The sequence below is a fragment of the Apus apus genome, chromosome 1 (assembly GCF_020740795.1).
Source record: "Apus apus isolate bApuApu2 chromosome 1, bApuApu2.pri.cur, whole genome shotgun sequence".
NCBI classification, from domain to species: Eukaryota; Metazoa; Chordata; class Aves; order Apodiformes; family Apodidae; genus Apus; species Apus apus.
The window spans coordinates 189,480,091-189,502,817 of NC_067282.1; positions in this window are offsets into that span (position 1 = coordinate 189,480,091).

A 22,727-nucleotide genomic window follows, 5' to 3' on the forward strand; every position below is an offset into this window, starting at 1 on the left:
CCAGAAAGAAATAACTATTGCATTGATTTGTTCACATGAGTAAGTCTGACCTGCAAAGGGGCTAAATTTGTATCAAGAAGAACTGGAAGCACAGTCACAAAATCTGTCTGATACTGTGGAGACCGCTGTCCTGAAGTCATCCAGAGCTGGACAGGGACCTCTCTGTTGTTGACTTTCAAAAAGGTCACTGTTCTCATTCCCTTCCCATTCACTTTCATATATTTTTTTCCGTATTCTTTATCCCTGATACAAATCTGTGTTGCCAAGATTCTAAAGATGGAAAGGATTTGGAGGGAGGAACACTTCAAGTTCATACACCATCAGGTAATTTAGATAAAATTCTTTATGCTCATCAGTTTAGGTGATCTGACCACAACAAGTATAGCCTTGGAAAGGACTTAATGAAACAGTAGAGTATCATAAGCTAAGTTCACAACTGTATAGTACTTGGAAGGAGAAGTTGATCTGAAGATGTATTTTAGGAGTGTTCATGCTTAACTTTATTGGTTACAAAAAGGTAACGTGGGCAGCTGAGGACATGCATGATTCCACGGCCAACCTCTTTATTGTGTTTGGGAAGGAGATCTGCTGGTGTCCAGGTGCTGTCATTCCGGGAATCCAGCAACACTGCAGTCATCCCTGGGCCTCACCTACTGCAGCTGACTGGCATGGTCTTCAAACACTTCCAAGGATATAAACAAGCACTTACGCTGAGTTGTGCTTAACTGTAGTTACACTGCTTCACACATCCAAACTAGCAATCTCAAAGTCCACGCAGCTGCTTTAACTAAACTCTGCCCTCCTGGGATTGCAGTATAAACTTGCAGTCATATTTCACTAATGACTTGAATGGGAATTTTTGTTACTTCAGAGCAAGAACTATCAAAAGGCCTATCACAGTATTTGCTTTTTTTCATGCAAAGCTGTATGCAAGGATTTATAGTTAGGAAGAGGTCTGTTGCTGCCAGCATGGCCAACTAATGTATCAAGCAAACAATAGGTTTGTGGGCTAAGGACTTTTTTCTTGTCTGCTCTGCCCTTTTCTTCTTTCTCTTTTACCTTTTCTTGGTTTTTTGTTTGGGGTTTTTTTTTCATATTTCTTTTATTCTTCTTAGGCATTTTTCAGAATCAAGTCAGTGTGTGCAGTTGGTAAACATTATTGAGAATGTTCAGGAAGTTTCAGTTATACCAATTTGTTTTTAATCTCATCTGTTCTAGAGAGCTTCTGCTAATATAGCTGTGCTGGTATGGTTACACAGGTAGACTTTTTTGTGGAGGTGCAGTGTATTTTGGGAAAAGAAGCTTTTCTGATGATGCATGTGAAAGTATAAGTTAATGTTAAACATAATTAACTGAGCTGACAACAGCACTCCCCTGCTAACTTATCTAGGCTCACAGCAGAAGGATTTGCTGATTAAGTTGAGTAAGCCAGGGAGTGTGCTTATTTATGCTTATCCTTACATCGCTGTGTCAGCAGCATGCTGCAATGGAGAGGCAACTGTGAGGTGTGGTTTTACATTTCTCTATATGCATTTTCTTGGTTGTTTTCTTTAGTCAATAAGAAAGAAAAACACTTCAACTGAATTCAAATGAGGCACTTCCCCACTGAAGCATGAATTTCTGAACATGTTTTTGCTGCTTTAACAAACTGGTAGGAGTGTTTTTAAATGTAACACACAGGCTTTTGGTGGTGGCTGATCATGTTTCTGTTTGGTCTATGCACATGCCTTTCTACCAAGCCATTGTATCCATCTACTTTATTGTTAGTATCATTGAAGAAGCAGTTATTTAAAAATGCAATCAAGCAAAGGGAATTAAGCTGCCAAGCAAGCTAACCCAAAACCAGCATTCTGCACAAAAAGAAAAGGATAGTAGAAACACAGAGAGCCACTTGCACTAGGAAAATCAGCAGTCCCAGAGGACACAGTACTTGGTGACAGAAAGATACAGGGCAAGGTAAGATAAATGGGAAAAGTAGTCAAGTATAGCCATTGAAGGAAGAACAAAGGGATGTCAAACAAGAGGGATAGCCAATAGCTAGACTGAAAGAGGTCCATAGTCCAGCAAATTACATAGACACAAGAGCTTTTTCAGTGCAGTTCAAGTTTTCTCCAGAAAACTGGGGAGGAAAAAAGGGGGAAGAAATCAACATGAGAGAGTAACGGCCAGGAGGATTCATCATTGCAGATGAACAGTCATAGCATTTTGTAACATTTTCTGTGTAAGTGACCTTCCTTATTGTGCATGAATTGAACAAGATTTTGAAAATAAGAACAGATTTTCCAAGATACGCTTATGCTGATAGTGCACATGTATGGAATTGTGCAGGTTCACACTCTGTTCTCAGTAACAGTGAAAGAAGACTGAAACAGAAAAGAGCATAAATAAATTTGTGCTGCTTCTGGGTAAGTGTCTCGCCTCTTTGTTTCTCCTTCTAGAAGAGTGATCCATGTGGGTAGTTTTCAAAAGCTGTCATTCACTAAAATATTAGTAACAGTGGCCATGCTTACATTTCATGAATTTTTAAGTGAAGGCCTTTAGTTTTATTTTTTTCAGTTCACGGCATCAACTGATAATCTGACACCGTCTGTTGGAAGTAGCATGGAATAGCAAGCACTCTGTGTCCAAGGCATGCTGGTTCACCAGCAGTCCAGTAGATGAGGCTGCTTTCTTCTGAAGTGTGATGCAATATGCAGTTGACGTTTAAATGACTCAGAGGAGGAAAGGCACTCTGTAAGTGGAAGTCTTGTGTAGAAGACTGGGAAGTTGGCAAAGCAACAGGTCATCTTCCCAACAAATTTCTAGTTCCGTGAAATTCGAGTTTATTATGCCTCCAGTAAACACAGTCAAGGTTTAAACATAGCATAGCAGCATGACAGAACTTCAAAACAGAGAAATAAATCAATGCATATTTGGTTCTGAGCCATGATAGTTCACTTCTGATGTTCCATTGCTGAATGAAATTTGTGTTCTTTAAGTTACACAATTCAAATCAGTTTCTAATCTTCACATTCAACTCACTATCAGAACACAGTGAAAAGCAAATCTATTGGAGCATTAGCTGAATTTTCCTGAAGCTAAAAGATCTTCTAAAGTTATTAGGAAAGCTTTAGAGGTGCCACAAGACCTGATTAATACTGTGGCTTGATGAGGAAGTAAGCAATACCATTTCTTTAAAGTCAGGAGGGTAGGCAGTTCCTTGGAACTCACACAGAAACATTTTTTTATTATTATTATTTTTTCCAAAGGCATAAAAAGTAGCAAAACTTTAACTCCTCCCATATATGTAAGAAGAATGGTGACGTGATATTACACAGAAATTTTGATGGGTTATCTTCAGCAGATATTTTCAGGTGTTAGAGGGTGTCAATCCAGAGTTTATCTTAAGAGGATACATTTTCTCTCTGACAGTATTCGTGACAGACTGCAGCAGGGTTTTGGTCGGGTTTTGGGTTCTTTGGGAGGTTGGGTTTTTTGTTTGTTTGTTTTTGCTTTTTTCTGTTTGTTGTTGTTGGGTTTTTTTAGTCTTGTCTTTGACCATCCAACTCTGTCACCAGCATTTTTTGAAATTCCTTTTGTTTTCTCCATGGATCTCTGTATCTAATTTAAATCTACTGTTCTCATGCCTCAAAGCCACACTTAGTAACTTTTTCATGTCATTTGTGTCTGTGTGAAGGATTAGTTTTTGTTGGTGCTTCTTGAGGATAGCAAAGCCTTTACCATGCTATTCAACCCCATTTTTCTGTCAATTAAATTCTCTCTGAACAAATGTATATTAGAAGGTAATTAGGTTTCACTGTTTGCCTTTCAATCCATTTTTTAGTTTCTCTGCATAGCAGAAAGTAAAACAGCCTTCTTCCATTCTTTTTTAGTTTTTAGTATTTTCAGTATTGAAATCCTATTAATACAATTTCTGTAGAAAAGGATTTGTGGTGGAGTGAGTTAAGGTAGTGTAAGGTGAATGACAAATACAAGATAGAATATAAATTTGCAGTTGGCCTTGCAGTGTGTCATGTAGATATAATTTCAAAAAATATCTTCAATTTAATACATTATAGTTGTTCTTCAAGTCAATAGAGCTGTATTAAAATCATGTTTTCTTTTTATTAAAGAGGAATGGAATTTCTACTTTAGAGGTATGATTATATTAGGTCTCTTTAACTGTTCTTTATTACTTGAATCTTTTATTGCTGTTTCTGTTGTTTGTGTATGTTTTTTGAGATCAAATGTAAACCTGAGTGATGAGTATAAAGAAGATAATTGCAGTTGAAGTTCTGGTAACAGAATTCTTCCATCTTGACTTTCAGTAAGAAATAGTTACTGAGTAGTCCTGTGGTAATGCTGTTGGCTGAGCCACACATTTTAGTAGTGAGGGTGTTGGGAAGACTTATGGTTAGAAACAGAAGGGTTGAGAGCTTGGTGAAAGAGATATAAGCAAAATTTTATTGCAAAGAAAATGAGAGTACCTCCAGATATTTGAGTGAAAAGATATTATAAAGGTAACAAAGTCTTCTATACATTTGCTTTAAAGCATTGCTCCTTATGCAAGAGGTTTACTCTGTTAGTGAATTAGATTTATTTGCAAAGTACTCGTTAGCTGAAGATGATAAATATCTTTCCAAGTTCAAGAATGTTGGTGGAATTAAAAAAAATATCAAAGCCTGTGTAGTTTTTTTCTTTTTAGACCTTGTTATTGTTGAGAAAGGAGTAGGAAGAGCACAAGTTTTTCAGCTAAGAGGAAAAAAGGAAAACTCAGACAAAAAAGTGAGAGTGAAGTATTTTGCTATTCATATCACTTTTTTATGTAACACAGCGTGTAGCATCATGTTGTAAAGTAATAAAAGAAAGAACAGCTTAGATTCTAAGTACTGAAATTAAAAATTGCAATTTAGCCTGAATGGTCTAGACAGTTGTTTCAGGACTGGCAATCTTAGTGTAAGAAATGAACTAAGAATACTGACATAAAACCACCAGAGAGTCCTTGAGTTTTGAAGAGAAAATGATAAGGCAATCAGAGGCATCTCCTCAAATGTTAAAGCCATTTTTAATAGAAAGAGATCAAAGAATTAATCTCTTCTAGTGACATCCTGAAGTATAGTGGTAATAATTCTACTATGCATAGTCATTAAAACAAGATTTCACAAGTAGCCAGAGGAAATAAATATGTTTTTCATAATTTTTAAAAAAACTCACTGAAAATCAGCAATGGGCTGCAGAACAGGAACAATACTGAAATGCTAATGAAGCTTGAAAACTTCTGTAGTTTTTCCTTTCTGGCTTTGTCTTGTGAGAGTAAAGATTTTCTCAAGGAGATAGTATCTTATACTAGACTAACTAATGTAGCTGACAGAAGAACAGTTAGGTTTCTACCAGACAAATATTTGTCTATTTTTTTAAACACCCTTAAAAACAAAGAGCCAAGAATGTATTTGATACTGAAAAATTAAGTTTTATAAGTACCAAGTTATAAAAAGTTTAAACTCATAGAATAATCTAAAGGTCATCTAGTCCAGCCCCCCTACAATAAGCAGGGACATCTCCAACTAGAACAGATTGCTGAGAGCCCCATCAAGCCCGGCCTTGAATGTCTCCAGGAGTGGGGCCTCTACCAACTCTTTAGGCAACCTTTTCCAGTGATCCACCACCCTCATATTAAAGAACTTTTTCCTGATATCCAACCTAAATCCGCCCTTCTCTAGCTTGAAACCATTATCCCTTGTCCTGTTGTTACATGCCCTTGTGAAAAGGTCTTCCTCAGCCTTCTTACAGGCTCCTTTCAGGTATTGGAAAGTCGCTGTAAGGTCCCCCTGGAGTCTTCTCTTCTTCAGGCTGAACAACCCCAACTCCCTCAGCCTGTCTTCATAAGAGAGCTGCTCCAGCTCTTGGATCTTTTTTGTGGCCCTTCTCTGGACATGCTCCAACAGGTCCACATCCTTTTTGTGTCAGGGGCTTCAGAGCTGTTCTCAGTACTCCAGGTGAGGTCTCACCAGGACAGAGTAGAGGGGCAGAATCACCTCTCTTGATCTTCTGGTCACACTTTTTTTGATACAGCCCAGGATGCAGTTGGCCTTCTGGGCTTCAGTTGCACACTGGTGGCTCATATCCAGCTTTTGATCCACTAGTACCCCTAGGTCCTTTTCCACAGGTTTGCTCTCTAGCGTGTCTTCCCCCCAGCCTGTATCAATATCTCTGGTTGACCCAGCCCAGGTGCAGGACCCTTCATCTGGCCTTGTTGAACCTCATGAGGTTCACCTGGGCCCACTTCTCCAGCTTCTCCAGATCCCTCTGGATGGCCTCCTGTCCCTCTGGTGTATTGACCGCACCACCCAGCTTGGCGTCATTGGCAAGCATGCTGAGGCTGCTCTCAATGCCATTGTCAAGATCATTAATGAAGATATTAAACAACACTGGCCCCAGTACGGACCCCTGAGGGACACCACTTGTCACTGTTTTCCATCTGGACATTGAGCCACTGACCACTACCCTCTGGATGTGACTATGCAGCCAATTCCTTATCCACTGAACGGCCCACTCATCAAACCTACATCTCTTCAACTTAGAGAGGAGGATGCTGTGGGGGACCATGACAAATGCCTTCTAGAAATCCAGATAGATGACATCCATATGTCTTCCCTTGTGCACTGATGCAGTTACTCCATTGTAGAAAGCCAGTAAGTTGGTAAAGCAGGATTTGTCCCTAGTAAAGCCATGCTGGCTGTCCTGAATCACCTCCATGTCCTCCTCCATGTGCCTTAGCATATATTCTAGGAGGATCTGTTCCATAATCTTCCCAGGCACAGAGGTAAGGCTGACAGGTCGGTAGCTCCCAGAGTCTTCCTTTCTACCCTTTTTAATAGGCGTAATATTTCCTTTCTTCCAGTCACCAGGGACTTCTCCTGACTGCCATGACTTTTCAAATAGCATAGAGAGTGGTTTGGCAACTACATTAGCCAATTCCTTCAGGACTCTGGGATGCATCTCATCAGGTCCCATGGACTTTTGTATGTTCAGGTTCTTCAGATGGTCATGAACCTTGTCTTCACTTATAGTGGGAGGGACTTTGTCCCCCTGGTCTCCATCTTGTGGGCCGTCAACTTGAGAGCTGTGAGGAGAGAGGTTGCTAGTGAAGACAGAATCAAAAATGTTGTTGAGAAACTCAGCTTTCTCCTCATCTGTTGTTACCAGTTCACCACTGTTGCTCATCAGGGGGGATGCACTTTCCTTAACCTTCCTTTTCAGGTTTACATGCCTGTAGAAGTCTTTCTTGCCAAGTTCAGCTCCTGCTGCGCCTTGGTCTTCCTGACATTGCCCCTACACAACCAGGCAACGTCCCTATACTCTTCCCAGGACATCTGTCCCTGCTTCCACTGCCTGTGTAGGTCCATCTTGCCTTTTAGTTTGACCAGCAGGTCTCAACTCAGCCATGCTGGTCTCTTGCCTTCCTTGCCCAGTTTCTTACACCTGGGAATTGAGTTCTCTTGCGCCCTATGGAAAGCATCCTTAAAGATCTGCCATCTCTGTTCTGCTCCCTTGTCCCTGAGGGTCGATTCCCACTGGGTCCTATTTACTAACTCCTTGAAGAGCTGGAAGCTTGCTTCCCTAAAATTTAGAGTCCTGAGTATGCTTCTCATCTGCCTTATACCCCTTAGGACAGTGAACTGCACTAGTGCCTGATCACTGCAGCCCAGGCTCCCCTCAACTTTGACATCCCTGATGAGTTCACTTGCATTCGTGACCATCCGGTCCAGTGACTGGTTCATGTCACACTGTATTCTTATTCCCACATTAATAATACTATAATTATTAAGTTATTAATATCAAGTTGATCTCATACCATCTTTGTTGTCTATGCTTTATATTAATTTGTATATGGTACCCTTCTATTTGTACCAGTTTTGTAGATAATGCTAATCAACATTCTTACTAATGCTCTAAATACTCAAAATCACTGGTGCTGTACATTTGTAGGTGACAAAAATTAAGCCTTGCAAATAATGACAGTAGCTATGACTAATAAAGAACACAGCAGGACCATAACATGATTTAATGGCTAGAAATGAATACTAGAAGAAATTAAGGGAGAATACCATCTAAAAAGTGAAGATAAGCAATTGCATCATTGAGTAAGGGATATAGAACCTTTTCTATAAGTTTAGTTCTTTAAATTACGACAGGATGTCTTGCTGAAAAGTATGCTGTTCTTCAGCTACAATTCATTCATCTTCATTGAGGTTTTTACTGTGTGAAAAATCAGTGTTCTTTGTGCAGAAAATCAGAAATTATCCCAACAGTCCCTTGGGCTGTACAACCTATGAATTGCTCTCAAAGTTTTCTGTTTTGAATTTCTTATTATTATTAATCTCTCTTTTGGCTTGTATTACTTAAGAGGTCTACAACAGAGAAACAGTTACATTACATTATTTTAGCTATGGCGTATGTATATATGTCTATATATTAATGAACATTAGATATAGATGCTTAATCTTACATAGAATTAATATTAAAATGTGGTTTTGTTGGATTATCAACAAGAACAGTAGGCTTTTTTCTTTGTGGCAAGAGGAAATTTAATGGAACAAATTAATTTATTTATTGCTATGTCTAAAAATGAGCTTTCCTATATTTGTGTAGGTGAAGAAAGAGGGCCATCTCTGGGTGTTTAGTCCAGCTAAGATCTAAACTACTGTCTGGAAATGCACTTTGTCTTCTCCCTGAGAATTCAGGAGAATTGGCTCCTTCTGTAACATGGCTCATGAGAGGAGGTCTGTATCAGGGCCTTTTCCTTAGGAAAAACTAACTCAGCCAATTTCTTCATAGCTCTTAAATAATTAGCCAGTTGAAGTATGAACATATGGGAGCAGTGAAGGAATAAATCACCACAGCAGCAGCTATACGAGCTTTTTATAGTATTCCAACTTTCTGTCTGTTACAGGCTGTACAAAAGAAGAAAATGTCCACTTTATTTCAGTGCTAAGAGTTGGCAGTATGCTCAAACCCAGTAAAATTAATGAGGAAATTATTAAGGTAGAGAAATAGCAGTCAGTTTCTAGATAGTACTTAGAAATGATGGATCTAGGATAAAACTGCCTTCAGAAGGCTTTGGGTTTGGCCATGATGAGTTCTTCATAGCACTCTGTTGTTCAGTAACTTTTCAGTATCTGACTTAGCTTAGGAACTCTTCTGTTGTGTTTTATAAGCTGGTTTGAAGCTTGAAGCTTATGTGCTTTTGTTTTCACTCGTCTCAAAATGTGAAAGAAGCATTTATGTTAATAAACCATTTTTTGTATTCAAGTTCTCCTTTCTTGAAGGCAAAGAACTATCCATCAGCACTCTGCATCTCATTGCTCTTTTCAGTGTGCTCAAGCATGTCTGGAGAGGGGCTGAGATGCCCTTGTTCCACTGGAAACATTATGACATCATCTCAACAAGATGTTGTAGTGCCAGGAAAGGATCAGTATTTTGATGAGGAGCGGCTGGCTCAAACTCACGTTGTTATTTGATAAAGGACCTCTTGGAACACTTTCCAAAGCATTTCCCATGGTATGAAGCTCCAGGGACTTGATTTGTCTCTCTGCCTAGGAAACTGAGTTGATTCATCTGTAAATACATATCTGCCAACCACAGATAACAAGAAAAATTGCACCTTCTCTCCACATCATGCTTCAGCCTTTTCAATGGTATTACTGTCTTTGTGAAGGAAGTACTTCACATATCAATGGTTAATTCAGTGGGGAACGGAGGAAAAGGTTTTAGCCTTTTTCCTGCAGCCGACACCAGAAAAGTTTAGCATTTAGCTCATATGACTGTAAAGCCCTGAGAAGGCTGCATTGCACATGGTGCAACAACTGGCAGCCCCACTGGAGCTTGACTTTCCAAGGATATTGTGCTGCTTTCCTTCCACCCACCTCTAGCCAACTTCCCTGCCAGCTTGCTGTGTCCCAGTGCCCCAGTTAACTCTATCCACCTCGGGACCTCCAGCTGAGACAAACCAGGAGAGCTACATGCCTCTGTGTCAATGTGTTGTGAAAAGGCGAGTTGGACTAGATGATCTTTCAAGGTCCCTTTCAACACGTAAACTTATGTGATTCTGTGACTCAGTGACAGCTAAAGCTAAGAGGCTGTCTGTTGAAACAAACTCAGCTCTCCTTGACAAGCAGGTCTCAGAAGAGATTAGAGTTGTTGTAGCAGGACGCTCCATCTCTCAATATGCCTGCCAGTTTCCCTCTATGATTCAACTCGTTTTTGTCTCTCGGTTTTGCAGGCCCAGACCTGAAGTGGAAAGGTTCTCTTGAGAAGGGAAACGGCCTAGCAAACTCTGAGCTGGTAACGATCTTGAAAGGTATAAACAGAGGGCCAAGTGGATGTTCATAACACCAGCTGCTCTCCGGTGTTGAAGAACATGGAGCTCAGCCTAGGCACAACTAGGCCTGAAACGGAGATAAAGTAATAACAAACAGAAAAACAATAGAGTCTGCTTGGTGAGAACAAGGCCCTCATGTTTTTTTTCTACTGTTTTCCTTTTATTCTCCAATGAGAGATGTCGGTGGTATGGCTAATGGCTAAATGACAGCAGTCAATCCACTTTATTCTATAAAAGCCTAGTCCCACTTTTGATTGGGGGGGATTTCCATACACTTTCCCTGGAGGTTGCTGGACCTTCTCCCTCTGATGGGGACACCTGCCAGGGAGACCGATTCTCGAGAATTATAATTCACCCAAGGACACCCAGCTGTGGCCTGGCAAGGGTGACAAATATTACTCTTTCACTGTTTTATTTAGCAAACTTAGAGTTAAGCAATCTTCATTATTAAGTCTAAGACTGCAGAATCCTTTAAAGGTGATAATTAATATTGTAGGCCTAATATAGAATTTGATGATAAGTCAGTTGCCAGCATTTTAATGGTTAACCTGTGTTGGTTATATAGGTAGTTTGTTGGGTTTTATAAGTAGTAAAATTCACTGCTAATATACCCATTGCATCCAAACTGCACTTCTGTTCTTATCTCCCAATTCCCCTACACTTTTGCTGTTGTTGTGCTTCCTGTCCAATTGTTAAGACCTCAACATTATATGCAATAAATCTTGATTACTGCATATATACATCTTGTCTGTCATCCGTTCCACCCGGGACAGTTGTTCAGGGTGCTAAGCCAACAACATTGCTTCAGATAATATCACTAGTATACAAAGATGAAGGACTGTAAAATTGGTGAGTAGTGATTTTTCAAAAAGTGCTGGGCAAACCATTTAGACTTTTTGGATCCTCCTCATGCAGTCCAAGATGGCTTTAGCAGAAAGGCTGTATGGAATACCTGCAGCTCCATATGAACAGCCTGTCATCTGAAGGGAAAACACTATCTTGCTAGATATTGCAGCTTCATTAAACCCTCTTGTTGGCTCATTTAATCTTCCTGTTGGCTCAAGTCCTAAGTAACCCAATTTGAGGATTAATATGCCCAAAGACAAGGAATTGTTTTCTGAAGGCTTTTTTCTTTTTTCATTGAAGAAGAAAATACTGACTCCGATAACCTTAAGAAATACGGAAGAGGCAAAAGGACTCAGCAACTTTTAATTATATACATATAACTTTCTATGTTGTCTGTTTATACTATTGTTGATACAAACTCAGTACCTAGTGCAGTTCTGAATGAATTTGAATTGCTTTAATAGAGAGAAGTTCCTCATTGGTGTTATCACAGTAAACAGATATTTACCTTGACAGAAGGTAAGGTTAAATCACTCCTGTTATATTTATTCAGGTTTGGATTGTCAAAACTGCTCCTTGGTTCTTGTGTTCTGGGGCACTGAAAATCTTAAAGAATTCCTGTCTATTCCAGGTCAATTTAACTGTTATATACCACTATTGAAACATTGATTATAACATTTGGATTTTAAGAGCTTTAGAATTATTGGGATATATATTACTTCATCTTATTTTCTTCAAACCTAAGTAATACAGAACATGCTTTTCATACAGAAATGATAGGATGCACAGAATCACAGATTTGTCACAGTTGGAAAAGACCTCTAAGATCACCGAGTCCAACCATCCACCCAGGGAAACAAGAAAACAAACAAACAAAAACAAACAAACAAATCAAACAAACAAAAAAACCCCACAAACATGAAAGCAGAACAAAAAACACACACACAACCATAACCACATATCCCACAAAAAAAAACACCACGCCCACTAGTACATGCCTTGAAGTGCTACATCTACACGTTTTTTGAATACCTCCAGGGATGGTGATTCCATCACCTCCCTAGGCAGCCTGTTCCAGTGCCTTACTACTCCTTCACTAAAGAAATTCTTCCTAATATCTAGTCTAAACCTCCCCCGGTGCCACCTCAGGCCATTTCCTCTAGTTCTCTCATTGAGTTGTCCTGTCATTATTCATGGCTGGGGTATTTATAATTAATTTATCACAGTCATGGATTTTTTAATAATTATAATTAATTGATTCCCTACATCTGGAAGGCAAGTGCAGCCTGAATACTTATTTCACCTTAAAAGAACTGTTTACTGTTTGTTTGCTATTGTGTTTCTTTCAACAGTGAAACCGTATGATATTTTCCTCTGGCAGATGAAACAGGGAAGCAACTTTGTCAGTGCTGTTGTGAAAAAGCCTTTCATTGCATCTGTTAGCTCCTGCAAACTTGAGTGCAATTGTTCATCTCTGATACAAAGGAAAAAGGATCAGTATCTCAGATATCTTTTGTAGGTGTAGAGTCCTGGAGAAATCAGCGAGCAATAACAATCTGTGTTTCTCTGAATGCTTGTTCTTCTATGCAGCCTCTTTTTCTGTTGCCACCTGCTCATCTAACCTGCATTGCTATAGATTTTTCCCTGGCAGGTAGGCCTCAATACACACATATACAATGCCTGGGAGCAACTGAACCTAGGTAGTAAGGTTTCATGCTGCTCTGAGAAACACTGATTTTTTTTTTATAATGAGCCCAGATACAGATATTACGGATTCTAAGAACTGTAACCTTGAACAAAGACATTTTTTCTCTGAAATATTCTGAGAACTTTTATAGCAGCCACAAGAAATAATAGCCTTGTGTGCTGTTGAAAAAGGACTTGGTCCTTTTCTGTTACAATTAGTCTACTTTATTTGTCCTCTATTAGGCAATAAAATGAACTCATTGTAGCATCACTGTGTAAGTGGATCTCTGTATCATTTTATACCAGATCAATGATTTTTCTTATTTAAGCAGGCAAAAATTAAAATTCCTCTTAGTATTCCTCATATAAAAGTATCAAAGCCCACAGTATTGGTTTCAGCTTTCTGTTGACCAAGTACTGGACTTTCAAAGTATGATTTTACCTATGAAAGGAAGCACATAACTCTGGCAAGTCTTCGCCTTTGCAGAGAAGCATCCAAGGAATGCTTTTCCTGTCACCAGCATTTCCATTCAGTATGCTACAATGAACAGAGTTTTGCATTTACTGATAATTCCCCTTAAAGAAAGAGCAAGCAGTTTCCTCTGAGGTTGCTATTAATACCTCATTATGAGATCATGATAGGAGGCCTCCCTGGAGTCTGCCAGCAAAACAGCTGTTGCAGTAGATGTGTTGGTACTGCTCAGTGCTGTGATGATTTGGTAATCCCATAAATAAAGTCAATTATCATTTGCAACATGTCCAGGTGTCAGTCAGCTGAAAAACAAAGAGTTGTGGTGTGACATTTGAACCTGGCCTCCTTTTTCATGTCAGCATGATCCCTGGGCTGCTGTGAATCTGTACTTTTGGAACCTGCCTATTTCAATAGTAGCAGTAGTGTATTAAGAGACAGAGTCTGTTTATTGCAGTAACTGCAACACTGGCAGCATTAAGATTATAACTGAAAAATGATAATACGGGAAAGGAGACAAATAGTCTTCCAAGAGCTCATCCTACTCTATCCTACACACAGAAGTGCTGCCCTTATATTTAGATGGATGATTGGAGGGGAAATTTCAGCTTGAGATGAGTAAAAAATTCTGCATATTTGTTTACCTATTTTAAGGGAGGGTTTTTTTGTCAATTTTTATCTTCCCTATACATGCTTTCCAGAGAGTTAGCAAAAAATACTGACTTAAAAAGGATTTTTCCTAGTTCCAGTGCTGATGGCTGTGCCCATACAAACCCCTATGAAAGCTGCTTGAGCTACAGTAGTAAAACCTGTGCCAAATATATTCAGCTGTTTACTTTTGAGCTAAGCAGTGCTGCAGGGATCTTGGCGTATGGCCTCCACTGTTTGAAATTTGAGGAAATTCCCACTGGGCCTGAGACCAAACACTTTTTTGCAGCCATTTGGTGGGCTTTTACTACTGCAGTGTTTTAAAAGGCTGATGGTTAGCAGCCTCTCACTGCTTAGGAATCCAGCTGAGCTGCTTCACAGACTGCTGTTCAGCTTGCCTTGGTTGCAAACACAATTCAGGCACTCCCAGCTGTGTTCTGCCCACTTACAGCAATGATTAATTTCTTCTCAAGGCTTCAATATAAAAGTCATCTGCACTGAGTGATGTGCAGTTCTTCTGTTCTTCTTTGCTACATTTTTAATATCAAGGTGGTGAATTATTATTTTTTCTGATTTGAATTTTCAGAAATATAATCTCTTACATTTCTTATTTTTATTTTAGTGGCCCTAAGGTAGCAGGCTGAAAACAAATCTGTAAATGAAAGTCATATTCTTATGTAAGAGACAACTTTTAATCACTTTTAAACAGTGCATATGACATATTGATTAATACATAATAATGCATATTAATAAAAAGTGTTCATAAAATTTGAGTAATAACTGTTTTTCCTCCTGATTATTCTTTTTTTTACTAGTTTGGTGTTTCTAATACGTGTTTGTTCTAAGCAAGTGTCAGGGTATTAAAGAGGTTAGCATATGATAATGCCAGAAAAGGGCAAAAAAAGTTGATTGTAGACTGCAAAGTTGGTAGGCCCAGCACTTTCTACATTTGTTTAAAGTGATTATGGGTGCCAAAGATAGTATTCCCTTAACTTCTCATAGTAACTGCACTCCTGCAGTTCAGACTAGTGCCCAACCATACAGAGAGGTCAGCTGCACTTCAGCCCAAGAAATGTAGAAGCATAATGATTTTTAAAAAATCATATTGAATATCCTAGAATATTGTAATAAACAAAGGTTCTATAATTGAATCATGTTTCAACAAGCCACGAAAGCCATTCTTAAAGTTGCATCATTTTGCATCCAAGAGAAAAATCTTACAACCTGTTGAACATCCTTCAATTTGATGAAAGGTTTTAGCCACTCAGAAATGAGCTGGATTTTGAAGCCTGATGGAAGGGCCTGGCTGTCTCAGAGAGCTTCCCTCAGGTGCTGTAGGAGTCAATAGAATTCCAAGCCAACATTTCCAAGCAACAAATAGTTGCAAATGAGATTGCATCTCCAGGACTGCATTGTTTGTGATTGTGCGTTTGGACTAGACAGTGCCCTAAAACAATCAACAGTGTTCAGTCCTGAGCTATTCCAGGCTACAAAAACTCATGTAGGATTGAATCATTCACTAGTAGTCTGCTCTAAACAAGAGACTAACTTTGCAGGCTGATTCTCTGCTTCTACTTTCAGCTTTCAAATATGGATGACTCCAAGGAAAACTAAAGATTATGTGCTAAAGACGAAAACACATTATGCCCTCCAAATTCATTGGAAGAAATAAACTTGAAATTTGATGTGTGTATGCAGTTTAGCTATTCCATCAGCATGAAAGCTGCTTCTTCACCAAATTAAAGTGACACAGCACTTCTGTGTTTACCATGTTCCTGCATGAGTCAGAAATTTTGCATAGAAAACACACCTGTCTGTGGATTTCTGCTTGTGGAAAACTGCCATGAGAGGATTCTGTGTACCTGCTCATAGTGAAATAATATGACACCTTTTTGGTTTAGGTGGATTAACTGAATGCTTATTGAGTCATTAATAATGATGTCCCAGCAGCACTGGGTAGTAAGTGTGGTTTGGATAGACTATACAAAATTGACCAAGCAATTCCCATACAGTGGGCTGGAACACATGAAAGGGAGGATGGATGGTAAGGTAATACTTCAAAGATACCCCAGAAGCATATTTGAGTGAACACATCCTGCCAGCTAATGCTTTGGGATTCCTAAACCAAAAAGAGGCATCTTCTTCACAGAGTTACAAGCAGCAACTACAGGTGTTAACATGTTGACACATACCTCCTTACGGCAACAGCATCTTGGTCTCTAAGACCATGATGATAAACATGATTCTGACTTCCCAGAAGTGCCATTCCACTAGCCATTACATCTTTCAATTAAAAAAAATATATTAAAAGATCCTATACCAATTATATAAGGTGCAGTAGAAGATCATTTGTAGAAATGGACAAATAAGCAGTATGTTTTGTATTATTGGTGGACTGGGGAAGAGCAAATAATGAGATAAGTTACACAGACAGATACTGATGCTGTAGAGGGTGTCTCTGTAGATTCAATCCCAGACGGGTGAATACAAGATTTACTTAGGCCCAATAAGAGTGTCACTGTTGCAAAACTGTTAGAAACCAGGATATTTTAATTTGGCAGTTAACAAAAGTTCTCTACATTAGCTTCTGTCTCTTGAAGGTACTGAGAGATCAACTACCTTAAGGCCATTATAACTGAACCATCACTTTGTTTGAAACCTCGTTTTCTTAGATACTTATACTATAGCAGAAACTTGAAAAGCAATCAAGAAACTATAAAAGATCAGGTAGTAGCCATCATTGCACCACCTACATGTTGAAGAATTTTGACCAAGGAAACATCTATAGGAGGCTGAGCCTCCTGAGCCTCAAATCATGGAGATGTGAGAAGACTTAGCACAACTCACTTTGACCTGCTGATTGCACTTCTAGTAGGGGACAAAATGTGTCTAAAGGCTTGGAAGTTCCCTTGTCTAAGACGTTAATCCAGGAACTTAGATGACAAAACTCTTGCAGTCTCCCTGCCAGAGAGTGTTATCAGACACAAAGAGTGATATCCCATTGCCCAAACCTAGGAATTTAGTGCTATTCTAGATGTAGAGCAGCTCTAGTGTATCCACCCTAGCTACCAGCTGCTTCTTCAGAGCACATGGGCCTTTTTTGAGTGCTGTGTCACATCTGTCTGTCCCAGACAGACATCTTGGCTACCCAAAGGCCTCTAAAATGGCATTAGCCTCTTTGGTTTAGGCAGCTGCATGACAGCTGGGTTCAGCAACCAGGTGTGTGCTAAAAAAAGAAATCTGGAAAAAATCTAGTGCTTTGACTGATGAACTCCACACATCGGACCAGGTTAGAAATCAAATGGCTTCCATGGTTTAGGTCCAAACACGGCATTTTTATGCCACCCCAGGAAATGGGACTAGAATAGGAAGTGGTGGTGAGTACTTTCATTTTAAGTCTGCTTTACTCACAGGTGTTCTTACTTTTCCAAAGAGCAGGCTATTTATTCATACATTTGAAACTAATTTTAGGAGGCAGTACTCTAATACTCTTATTAGGCTGTATCTCACTTCCTGTGAAGCAAGCACTATCTATTATCATAGATCATGCTCTCTGTACAGCTAAATAGATGACCAGAGAGGAGAACACAGGAAGGATAAACTTTAAAGATTTTTAGGATTAGCAAATTAAGTTTCAAAGGTAAGGAGTTTATCCGCATTATACATCCATTACTATGAAGTGAGAAGTAGTGAGTGAGGTGTTAACATTGTTATTACCCAAGAAATCTGGAGATTGGGGTAAAAGTTTTTTTCACCTGGCTGTGCATGCACTCATACCCATATCCTTTGTGGTCATGGTGTCTTCAGAGACTGAAAGGAATTAACATCTTTCTTCAGTTTTATTTTGTTGTTGCTCATGTTGCTTTTTATCTGATAGTTTTCAAAAAGTCACTTTGCTGTTGGTTCAGCTAAACAGGAACAGTTTGTGTGTTTTGATTCAAGTTCAAGCTATGTTGCTGCCTGCTCTGTGTGTTTCTCCAATCAACTGCACACAACATTACTTGTCTTCTGAAACAGTGCATTGTGAGTATGGGGTTGTGTGCTGGTAAAAAAGGGAAGATGTAGGTCTTTATTCTCCTCCTACTGCTGTCACATTTGTAGGGAGGCACTTTCCCCTTATGTTGAGCCTATATTTATATTTCTTGTTTTTAATGAGACAGCCCATAGCACACTTCTCCATTTCTCTCTCCACATCATGTTCTACCCTACATTGTTTCAAAAAGCCTTCCTTTCAAAACCAGAATGATTTGTGATGTTGAGATTATCAAACATATGGTAGAATGACTAAGTCATACACGCTTTCTCAATAGCCAGTGGTTGCTGGCTGTGAAAGACACACCTAGCATTACATTGGCTTCTGTCCTAAGAATTCTAGTCATAGGCTCCAAATTTGCTAAAAAAAACCCCAAAAACCAAACCAAACCAAAAAAAACTCAAGAGGAATGAAATATTGTACAAGTCTGTTTTAGACTGAATATTTATTTCAAATTTATGCTACTTCTCTGGTTTCTATTATAGTTGATATTCTGGCCATTCATAGGTTTATTGTTCAGTCTTCCTACTGTGAGAGAGGAGGAAGTTTCTCACAGCTAAATCTAGTATGAATGTGTTATTAGTTCAAGTCTTATTATTGCATTTCCTCTTCTAATCAAGGCAAAGAATCTGCCATTGACAATGTAATCTCTTTTCCTGTTTACTTGCCCTTATAGATATAACTATAAAATCCATTGATGTGAATGGTTCCTTTGGACTAAGGTTCTTTTTCAAAACATTTATTACTCCTAATTACAATTTCTCAGCCATGGTGATTTAGAATTATACCTCTCAAAGTCATGAATTTCACAAAACTATTAGCATTAAACTGTCTGGAGATAGTTTTAAGGTGATTGATTTTTCAAAGCATTGCAGTGAAGTTTGATTCATGGTTCTGACTAAATGAGCTGGCTGACTAAAACCCTGTGCAATCTTTTGAAAATGTATCACTTTCATCAAAACCAACCATTTATATAAGCCGTATTTAGAATGACATGTAGACTAGTCAGCTCTAAATATGTTTCCGATAAAATGATGTGCTCTAAACTAGTCAGCCATTGCCACCTGGAAAGACAAACACACTACAAATGTTTATCAGGTTGTTCCTTAGCCTTTGAATATTCTTTTCAATATATTCAGAACTATCCCCAGGATGACCGGCATCCCTTTGAACAACTAGGAAATCAGGTCCAACAAAGTTCCTTAAATATATTTTTTTGCTAGAATTAAGTATTTTTCAATTTTTAATAGATCCCTTTGGATCACCATTGCCCTCTTTTTGGGGTAGCTGTGCCTGATTTTGTAATCTGATTTTAGCTTTCGATTTAATTTTGACACCAGAAAACTAAAAAGAGAGTACGTCAATTAAAGACAACGTGTGCTGAGATGTCAAAAGGCATAATGCAGAAATAGCTCTGCTTTGTGGATTTCATGCAAAGTACTGGCATCCATTTGCATTCTAGTATCATCCAGTATTCAGACAACTTCATCCCAGCTGTCATCATCTCTACTACAGCAGTCAGCTGAAAAACAATCAGGGTGAAAATTACTCTATTCAGGCAAACTGCTTCAATCCATCTTTGATCTGATCATTCAGAATCTCAGTCTTTGGAAGAGAATTTCATGTGCATTTATAAGCATTTACTTTAGGTTCATTATGCACTTGAAAAATATTTCACTAACCACAGAAATAACATTGTTAATTACATCTCATGAATTAATTAAAACATTTCCAAGGAGACAATTTACAGGCATTTGAAGACAAAAAACCCTTTCCTTCTCCTACCTTAAATCCACAAACACAATTTTAAGAGAAGAGACAACCATGATTTTTGTCTTCACAAAGGTAGATGTTATTAAAATATAAATTTATGCACCTGTGAACTTTCCAATGTTGTAATGAATCAATAACAAGACTGATGAGGCTGTGTCCAACAACTGATAAGACAGAGAAAACATACATATAAATGTATATGATATGTTGTAAATAGCTGAAGAGAACATCTCTTGCTCTTGTAAGAAGACAGGCCAAGAATCCACTTTAAGTGCAATTATTCATAGTCTTGTAGAGGTACTGAAAAAAAGCATGAGATTATGAATATCAGGTCAAAAGTAGGTGTTTTCCAAGAAGACTGGTGTGAATGTTTGCTTTTCAGGGCACATTTGCTAGGTGACAAGTTACCAAGAACAAAAATTGGCTAAAGTGTTGAAGAACCTTCCAAATGCCAAGAAAGGAGCAGGAAGACTATTGGTAAATGGTGATTAGACATTTCACTACTTTCTGAGTGAGCTAAATCTAGCAGATATCACAGGCATGATTAATTTTTTAGACAGAAATGGCACATCAGTGTAATTTCCTCAGTGATAGGAAAAAAAATTGAAAATTATTGAAAATAATTATAACTTAAATTTATGTTTCATCTAATTCAATGTATATTGGCTGGAGTTTTAATCCTGGCAGCTATACAGAGTCAAGCATTTTTTAAAAGAAGGAAAGTTCTTCACAGACACATTCTGATTTCTGTGTTGTTTATGGTTTTTCAAGTTATTAACATTGGCAGGCTACAGATACGTCAACTGGTTCTTGGAAATGAAGAAGTGATTTGAGTGTCTTAGATAACATAACTGTTCAAATTTTATTTTATTTTATTTTATTTTATTATTTTATTTTATTTTATTTTATTATTTTATTTTATTTTATTTTATTTTATTTTATTTTATTTTATTTTATGATGATAAAGACCATAGGTGGGGCTTGCAGAGATGCTTTCATGGTTGTTTAAGTACTAGATACTTTATTTGGTTTTATGTGCTGGGTTTAGTTTGACTAAGCACATCTTAAGTAATAGTTGATTTGAAGTGTCATGATAAATAAAGGGGCTGTGCTTCTCATAGGTGCTTATTTGCTCATGTTGACAATCTGATTATCTCTGTGTTTTTTCAGTTCCTGTGCTAAGGATATCCAGAACTGAAGGAAGTAAATAATGTTTTCCAGTGTAATGGTTCCTATATTAAATTTGTTTTATTTTCAAATAATTTCATTAGTCAACTATATTAAGTCTTATAAATATACTCTCCAGATTTTCCTCTTCTGTTTCAGAGAATCTTGCTTCTGGTTTGGTTTACATTCTCTTTGTAAAGGAACTGTTTCTGTTCACAAATTGTAGTTTGTGTGATTTTCCCCCCCATGCTTTCTTTTACCTGAACTGTTTATTAGTAGTTTAACAGTACATTATTCTAAAAGTAGCATAAAAATATATCTCTCAAGCCTAAATATAAGAATAATCTTACCTTATTCTTTAGTTTATGAAGGCCACACTGTCTGGTATAAGTTAGAAGAGCCCTGATATTAATTAGAGCCCTGCCTGCTGCAGCAGAGCACTTAGAGAAGCACTACGAGAATAAAAGGTCCAGTTAAAATGCTCCACTTAGAGGTCTAAAAATGAGTTAGGATAAAAAATGTTGCTTTGGTGATGGCAGGAATTTTTATGTTAACAGCTTTTTCATCCTGAAGCTCTTTTAGCTCTCATAGATTGAAGCTCACACTTGAAATTTGTCAATAGTGTCATGCTGGTAGCACTCACAAGACCCACAGTTGTGTAAAAAACCGTAGAGGCAGAGTTATAAACCTTCAAAAACTCTTACTGTTCTTACACTCCTTAAATGTAGGAGTTAATATATATGAATCATAGAATCACAGAACTATTCAGGTTGGAAAAGACCCTTGGAAGCACCGAGTCCATCATCCCTGCTCTACCAAGTTCTTCCCTAAACCATATCCACCAACACCACATCCAAATGACCCTTAAACACATCCAGGGATGGTGACTCAACCACCTCCCTGGGCAGCCTATTCCAGTGTCTAACCACTCTTTCTGGGAAAAAAAAAAATTTCCTAATGTCCAGTCTAAACCTCCCCTATTGCAGCTTGAAGCCATTCCCTCTTGTTCTGTCACTAATTACCTGTGAGAAGAGAGACCAGCACCAAACTCTCTACAATGACCTTTCAGGTAGTTGTAGAGACTGAGGAGGTCTCTCCTCAGCCTCCTCTTCCCCAAACTAAACATTCCCAGCTCCTTTAATCGTTCTTCACAAGATTTATTCTCTAGGCCCTTCCCCAGCTTCATTGCCCTCCTCTGTACTCGCTCCAGCACCTCAAAATCTCTCTTGAATTGAGGTGCCCAAAACTGGACACAACACTCCAGGTGTGGCCTCACCAGTGCTGAGTACAGGGAGACAATCACCTCTCTCCTTCTGCTGGTCACACTATTTCTAATACAAACCAGGATGCCACTGGCTTTCTTGGCCACCTGGGCACACTGCTGGCTCATATTCAGCTGTTTGTCAATGAGAACGCCCAGGTCCTTTTCTGCCAGACACTTTCCAGCCACGCTTCCCCAAGCCTGTAGTGTTGCCTGGTGTTGTTGTGGCCCAAGTGCAGGACCCAGCACTTGGCCTTGTTGAAGCCCAGACCATTAACATTAGCCCAATTATCCCATCTATCCAAGTCTCTCTGTAGAGCCTCCCTGTCCTCATGCAGATCAACACTCCTGCCTAGCTTGATGTCATCTGCAAACTTACTGATAATACACTATGTCCTTATCAAGATCATCAATGAAGATGCTAAACAGAAACGGTCCCAGCACGGAGCCCTGAGGAACACCACTTGTGACTGGCCTCAGCTGG